Source organism: Arachis hypogaea, chromosome 17, assembly GCF_003086295.3.
Source record: "Arachis hypogaea cultivar Tifrunner chromosome 17, arahy.Tifrunner.gnm2.J5K5, whole genome shotgun sequence".
Classification (NCBI taxonomy): Eukaryota; Viridiplantae; Streptophyta; class Magnoliopsida; order Fabales; family Fabaceae; genus Arachis; species Arachis hypogaea.
Window position 1 is genome coordinate 46,047,347 of NC_092052.1, and position 7,700 is coordinate 46,055,046.

Genomic DNA, 7,700 nt, shown 5'->3' on the forward strand with positions numbered 1-7,700 from the left:
GTAATGTTGGTGGTCAAACTTAGCCACCAACGTTGCTTCCTCTTGATCCTTTACATCTTCCTTCTTCAACCTCCTTCCATGCTTTCCTTCACCAATCAGCAACCAATGAATGCATCAAAGCTTTGCTAAAATCATGAGATTTCTTATCATTCTTAGCATACAAGTAATCATAGCATATATCATCATGAAATTACATTAAAATACTCATGGTTGAATGAACATAAGCATACATGGATTTCTACCGTAATGGCTTACTTATGACTCAAGAAAGTGCATAAAACCTATCAAAAACAAAGAAAAAGGCTAGTGAAACTAGGCTAAGATGCCCAGGCATCACAACACCAAACTTAAATCTTGCTTGTCCCTAAGCAAGTACTGAGTTATTAGGAAGAAATAATGAAACAGAAGGGAATATTCATATCAGCAAAGCATTATTTCCTAGTTGATGGGGTTTTATGCAGACAATGCAACAGCTCATTTCTTATTGATCTTTAGGCATAAAATGTCTCCTTCAAGCATCAATTAACACACTGTTATGACCTCTTATTATTTACTTATCCTTGGTGATTACTTTTCTTCATTTTCTTTTCCTATAGGCTTTTAGCTCAGTGTCATGTGTATAGCAATTTCTCAGCTTATTTGTGCTCAACACATTATTCACTACAGACACTTGGCTCACATTTCTTCTTAGAACATTGATGCCCAGCACCTCTTTGGGTTACTAAATATCTTGCAACTAGGTTGCTTTTGATAATAGACTTTCGGTTGATAATCCCGGGTTAGTTAACCCAAGTTACCAAGTGTTAAAGCACTCCATAGAACCTAATCATCCAAGCAGATCCTAGTACAAAGACACCACAGGCATATGTTCTAAGGTTCAAGCTATTGGTGTCTAGCCTTATTCTTTTCTTTCTTTTGTTTTTATTGCCATTTCTGGCTTTTCTTTTCTTTCTTTCTCTTTATTTTTCTTTTCTCCAAGGACTTTTATTTACTAAGATTCATATACAGCATGCTTATTTTCACGTAAAAAGAGAACAATCTATCCTTTCATTATAAGTGAGCTACTACATAATCAAACACATATACCACCACTTACTATTATTCTGCTGCTTGCTAACAAGGAACTCCTCTACTTCTTGTTCAAACGTTTCTTTTATTGAAATTGAAAAGACTCAGGGGACAGGACAAGCATTTAACAGGTGAAAGTGAAAGCATACATACTTAGACTAGCATACTTATTGCAGAATTAAACTCACAGGATGCAAAACAACTTAAACTAAAAGCTACCATCAACATTGGCACATCCAGACTTCTAATTTAAACATCCCAAAGCAAATGGAATTAAGTAACAATACAACCTCTTGGTGGCGCCTTCCAGCTCTTCTTTTGTCATCGTCATCCATAGCTCTTGCATCCTTCTTTGTCTCCTTGGATGATGGTGCATCGTTTTCTTCAAGAGATTGATTGGATTCCTGCAAAGTTATTGGAAGTTGTTTGTCCCCAAAGCACTTGAAACACAATTAGCATGCATGTATGCTTGTGAATACTAGAACTTAATTTGGTGTGTGAACACCAAACTTAGTTCCTTACCTAATGTAGCAGATTGAGTACATGCAGAAACCATCAAGCACTTTTTATTTAAGACAGTAGCTATGAACCATAGAACACTAATAGCTAGATAACTGACTAAAAACTAGAAAACAAACAACTCTTAAGTGATTTCTCTGATTGTTTGGAGCTGATAACTATTTATGCTGAGAGTGAAATGTGTTCTTAATGAATTTCATGGTGGAACACCAAACTTAGAATTGGACATTCACTCTTAAATTTCTTTGGTGTACAACACCAAACTTAGCTCCTAGCAATGCAGCAAAATCCCTTTAGTCCCTTATTGACAAGCTTATGAAAAGAGAATTACCTTTGGTTGGGTTGCCTCCTAACAAGCGCTCTTTTAACGTCACTAGCTTAACGATCAACCCCTTCAGTCGAGTCTGTATTTGGTCTTAGGCTTTTCCTTCATGTCACCCAAATAGTGCTTGAGTCTTTGTCCATTAACAATGAAGGTCTCCTGTGACTTTTCTTCCATAATTTTTATATGTCCATCAGGAGAAACCTTGGTGACAAGAAAGGGGCCTGACCACCTTGATCTCAATTTCCCAGGGAAAAATTTCAGGCGGGAGTTGTAGAGTAACACTTTCTGTCCTTCTTCAAAGCTTCTTGGTGCAATCTTGAGGTCATGTTTTTCCTTTGCTTTTTCTTTGTATGCTTTGGCATTTTCATAGGCTTGGAATCTAAATTCTTCTAATTCCTGCAGTTGCAAGAGCCTCCTTTCACCCGCAGCTTTGCTATCAAGATTCAGCAACTTGAGAGCCCAGAAAGCCTTGTGTTCAAGTTCTAATGGCAGGTTACAAGCCTTACCATACACCAATTGATATGGAGACATGCCAATTGGTGTTTTAAAGGCTGTCCTGTATGCCCAAAGAGTATCATCAAGCTTCTTTGACCAATTTTTCCTTTAAGCTCCCACTGTCTTTTCCAGGATCCTTTTTAGCTCTCTGTTTGATACCTCTGTCTGGCTACTTGTTTAGGGATGATAGGGTGTGGCAATCTTATGCTTCACTCCATATCTCAAGAGGAGAGTTTCTAGTGGTATATTGCAAAAATGACTTCCTCTATCACTGATGAGTGCTCTGGGAACTCCAAACCTACTGAAGACATTCTTTCTGAGAAAGTTCAGAACCACCTTGTTGTCATTTGTAGGGGTTGCAATGGCTTGCACCCATTTTGTTACATAATCCACTGCCACCAAAATGTAACTGTTTGAGTATGAGGTTGGGAATGGCCCCATGAAATCAATCCCCATACATCAAACAGCTCAAGTTCCAAAATGAATTGTTGTGGCATCTCATTTTTCTTGGGCAAATTTCCAGCCCGTTAACATTCATTGCAGTTCTTCACTAGCTCTCGTGCATCTTTGAAGATGGTGGGCCAAAAGAACCCACACTGCAAGATCTTTGCTGTGGTTCTTTCTCCTCCAAAGTGGCCACCATAGCAGAAACCATGACAGTTCCATAAGATTTCCCTTCCTTCAACCTCTGAAACACACCTTCTGAGCAATCCATCCGAGCATTTCTTGAATAAATATGGCTCATCCCAAATAAAGTACTTTGCATCGTTAATGAGTTTCCTTTTTTTATGCTTGTTGATCATTGAAGGAAACTCCCCAGTTGCCTTAAAGTTAGCAATGTCTGTGAACCAGGGTGCCTTATGAACCAGCATTAATTGCTCATCAGGGAAAAACTCATTTATACTTGATTTGTGGGTGCCACCTTCTTCACAAGGGATGCGGGACAAATTATCTGCCACTTTGTTCTCCACTCCCTTTTTGTCCTTAATCTCAATGTTGAATTCCTGCAATAGTAAAATCCACCTTATCAGTCTTGGTTTTTACTCTTGTTTAGCAAGTAAATACTTTAGTACAGCATGATCAGTGAAAACAATAACTTTAGATCCAATGAGATACGATCTAAATTTTTCAAATGCAAACACTATGGCCAGTAATTCTTTCTTAGTAGTGGTGTAATTCCTTTGATTTTCATTCAAAACCTTGCTGGCATAATATATGACATGCACTAAATTGCCCTTCCTCTGTCCAAGCACTGCCCCCACAGCAAAGTCTGATGCATCACACATTAGTTCAAAAGGCAAATTTCAATCAGGTGGGGCAATGATAGGTGCTGAGGAAAGCTCTCTTTTTAATGTTTCAAATGCTAGTGTGCATTTTTGATCAAATACAAAAGGTGTATCAGAGACTAATGGGTTGCTCAAAGGTTTTTCAATTTTAGAAAAATCTCTAATAAACCTTCTGTAAAACCAGCATGACCCAAAAAACTCCTAATTGCCTTGACATTACTAGGTGGAGGTAATTTTTCAATTAATTCTACCTTAGCTTTGTCTACTTCTATGCCCTTTTCTGAAATTTTATGGCCAAGGACAATCTCCTCTGTTACCATGAAATGGCATTTTTTCCAGTTTAGAACTACGTTGGTCTCTTAGCACCTTTTCAATACTAAGGCAAGATGATTAAGGCAACTGGGAAAGGAATCCCCAAATACTGAGAAGTCATCTATAAAGACTTTAATAAATTTTTCAATCACGTCCGAGAAGATAGATAACATGCAACGTTGAAAAGTTGCAGGTGCATTGCATAGCCCAAATGGCATGCGCCTGTAAGAAAAGACTCCATAGGGACAGGTGAATGATGTCTTTTCTTGATCTCTTAGGTCAACCACAATCTGATTATAACCCGAATATCCATCAAGAAAACAATAATATGCATGCCCTGCCAATCTTTCCAACATCTGGTCCATAAAAGGGAGTGGAAATGATCTTTTCTGGTTGCCTCATTAAGCTTTCTATAATCAATGCACATCCTCCATCCTATGACAGTCCTTGTAGGAATGAGTTCATTTTTCTCATTGGGTACAACAGTGATGCCTCCTTTCTTCGGAACCACATGGACAGAGCTCACCCATGGGCTATCTGAAATAGGATAGATCACTCATGCCTGCCATAGCTTCATCACCTCTTTTTGGACAACTTCTTTCATGACAGGATTCAATCTTTTTTGGGCTTGAATGGAGGGTTTGGCATCATCTTTCAGCAAGATCTTATGCATGCATATGGATGAGCTTATCCCTTTCAAGTCAGCAAGGGTCCATCCAATGGCATCATGGTGCTTTTGCAACACCTTGATCAATTCTTCTTCCTATTCCTGACTAAGGGCAGAATTGATGATTATTTGGTAGCTTCCATCACTTCCCAAGTATGCATACTTGAGGGTAGGGGGTAGTGCTTTTAGCTCCAGTTTTGGTGCTTCTTTCTCCTTTTTCCTTTCCGCCAAGCTATTTGGAGTAGGCAATTCTATTGAGTTAGCATCAGCAACCTTAACATTTAACAAAGAATCACTCTCAGTCAGCTCTTCCAGTTCTTCTTCAAATGTCTCTTGCATTATAGTTTCTACTGTATCTAGCCTCATATATTCTCCCATTGCCTCTGGTGGATAGCTCATAGCTTTGAAGACATTGAATACCATTTTTTCATCATGTAGTCTAAGGGTAAGTTCACCCTTTTGGACGTCAATGATGGTCTCAGCAGTAGCTAAAAATGGCCTCCCCAAAATGATTGAGGCTTTAGCTTCTTCCTCCATATCCAACACCACAAAGTCAGCAGGAAAGATGAATTCTCCTACTTTCACGAGCAGGTCTTCTACTATGCCATGAGGGAATTTAAATGACCGATCTGCCAGTTGGAGGGCCATTCTTGTTGGTTTGGCTTCCTCAATCTTCATCATTTTCATCATAGTCAGGGACATCAAGTTTATACTAGCTCCCAAGTCACACAAGGCTTTTTCAACTACTATTTCCCCTATGATGCAGGAAATTTGGAAGCTTCTTGGGTCCTTCAATTTTCAAGGTAGCTTATGTTGGATGATAGCACTACATTCCTCAGTCAGTATCACAGTTTCATCATTCCTCCAGCTTTTCTTCTTTGTCATCAATTCCTTCAGAAACTTAGCATAGAGTGGCATTTTCTTTAATGCTTCAGCAAAGGGAATATTGATTTGAAGCTTCTTGAAAATTTCTAAGAATTTGGAGAATTGGCTGTCCTTTGCATTCTTCATTAGGCCTTGAGGGTAAGGAGCCTTTGGGACATATGGCTTTAGAACTTCCTTTTCTTCTGATGAACTGGGAGTAGGTGTTTGTGTTTCTTCCTTGTCAGTTGAACTATCCTTTGCTTCCTTCTCTTTTGTATTCATTGCCTTCTTTTCCAAATCCTTTCCACTTCTGAGGGTAATACTTTGCATTCCTCTCTTGAAGCTGTCTCGGTGGCACCATTAGAACTGTAACTAGGAGTTTGTTTGGATAAATATCCCACTTGTGCTTCAAGTTTTTGAGTTGCAGCATCTTAATTTTGCCGATTGGATATTACTTCCTCCTTGAATTTTTTTATTTCTTCAACTTCTTTACAGAGGCTTGCAAGCATTGCTTCCATCCAAGCCATTCTTTCATCTTCCTGTGGTGAAGGTTGGTTGAAATTGTGGCATGAAGAGTTGTTGTTGTGGCTTTGGTATGGTGGCTGTGAGTAGGTATTTTGTGTGATATGGTAGGGTCTTTGGTTAGAGTTTTGGTGAGTGGAGTTGTTGTACTGGGTTGGATTATGTGGTCTGTGGTCTTGGCTTTGGCTTTGTTGGTTCCCCCACCCAAAGTTTGGGTGGTTTCTCCAACCAGATTTATAGCTTTTGGAGTAAGGATCATTGGTTGCCCTGAATGAATTTCCAAGGTAATTAGCTTCCTCCCAGTTAACTCCTTCTTCAGTTTCCAATTCCTCTAGAGGTGAGGGTTGAGTATGGATGGCTGCAGCCTGATTCTTCCCCATTTGCTTGGTCAATTCAGCAAGTTGCTTGGTGATCATCTTGTTCTGGGCCAAGATTACATCCATTTGATTCAATTCCAAGACTCCCCTGTTGTTACTCCTATCTAAGGCGTAAAAATACTCATTGTCAGCCACTGTTTCTATCACATTAATGGCTTTCTCAATGGTCTTTTTCTTGTTGAGTGATCCTCCAGATGAGTGGTCTACAGCCTTCCTGGATTCACAATTCAGCCCTTCATAGAAGATATGAAGTTGCACACACTCATTAAACATGTCAGGGGGCATTTCTTCATCAGATCTTTGAATCTCTCCTAGGCTTCATAAATGGTCTCACCATCTAGTTGTCTGAACGTCTACACTTCAGTCCTTAGCCTGTTGACCTTTTGTGGAGGGTAGAACCTTGTCAAGAATCTGTTCATCACATCTTCCCACGTTGTCAAGCTTTCCTTTGGGAATGTGACGTGGCGAAAATTGGCGGATTAAGAAACTAATAAAAGAGATACGTTGCAAGTACAGTTCTTAACCAACAAAAATCGCTTATCAATTTAGAAGGGTTGTCACAAAATTAGAATTAAAATACTAGGAGTATGAATCCCAGGTCGTCTCCCAACGAGTTGCAGAAAGGTATGCTATTCTATTGATCAGATGTTTTCCAAATTGGTTTTGAGTTTGATAACAGGAAATTAAATCAGAGAATTTATGTAATTTAAATAAAAATCTTGACCGGGAGTAGATTGATCGGAAGTTCTATCCTTGTTGGAGTCCTCCCAAGATTAATTGATAATTGAAGGTTGTTCTGCTCAGTTATCCTTTACTAGGTAGAGGAAAGTCAAGAAAGTTGGAAGTTTACTTCTAATCACAAGTTCTAATCCTTTCCCTTGGGAAGGATTAGTGTCAGTGACTAGAGAGCCATCCAACAATAAACCCAATTACAATTTTTACTTTTGAGCATTCCAACTCAAGGTTCTCCTTTCAATCAACTCCCAATCAAGTTAGGGAACTACTCGCTCATTATGAATGTAAACTTCACAAAAAAGGAAAGGAAAATAAAGAAAGACATGATAAATAATAATAATAATCAAAAAGACCAATTAAAAATAAAAATAGTTCTTGTATTGATAAATTCTAAAAATAATCCAATAGTAATTCTGAAAAAATTAAGGATATGAAAGAGTAAGTGACAAGTAAGGAAAACAAACTAGAATGATGAAGTCTTGGTGGAGGTAATAACTCTTCTCAATATCCCAATCCAAAAAGCAATAAAA

General features: G+C 38.6%; 1 non-coding gene across 1 annotated transcript; it reads left to right on the forward strand.

Annotated features, from left to right (window-relative positions):
- Positions 1 to 6,702: 6,702 nt before the first annotated feature.
- Positions 6,703 to 6,809, forward strand: LOC112767850 (small nucleolar RNA R71). The gene has a single exon (XR_003185291.1). It is a non-coding gene; the product is annotated as a small nucleolar RNA R71 (small nucleolar RNA).
- Positions 6,810 to 7,700: the final 891 nt, after the last annotated feature.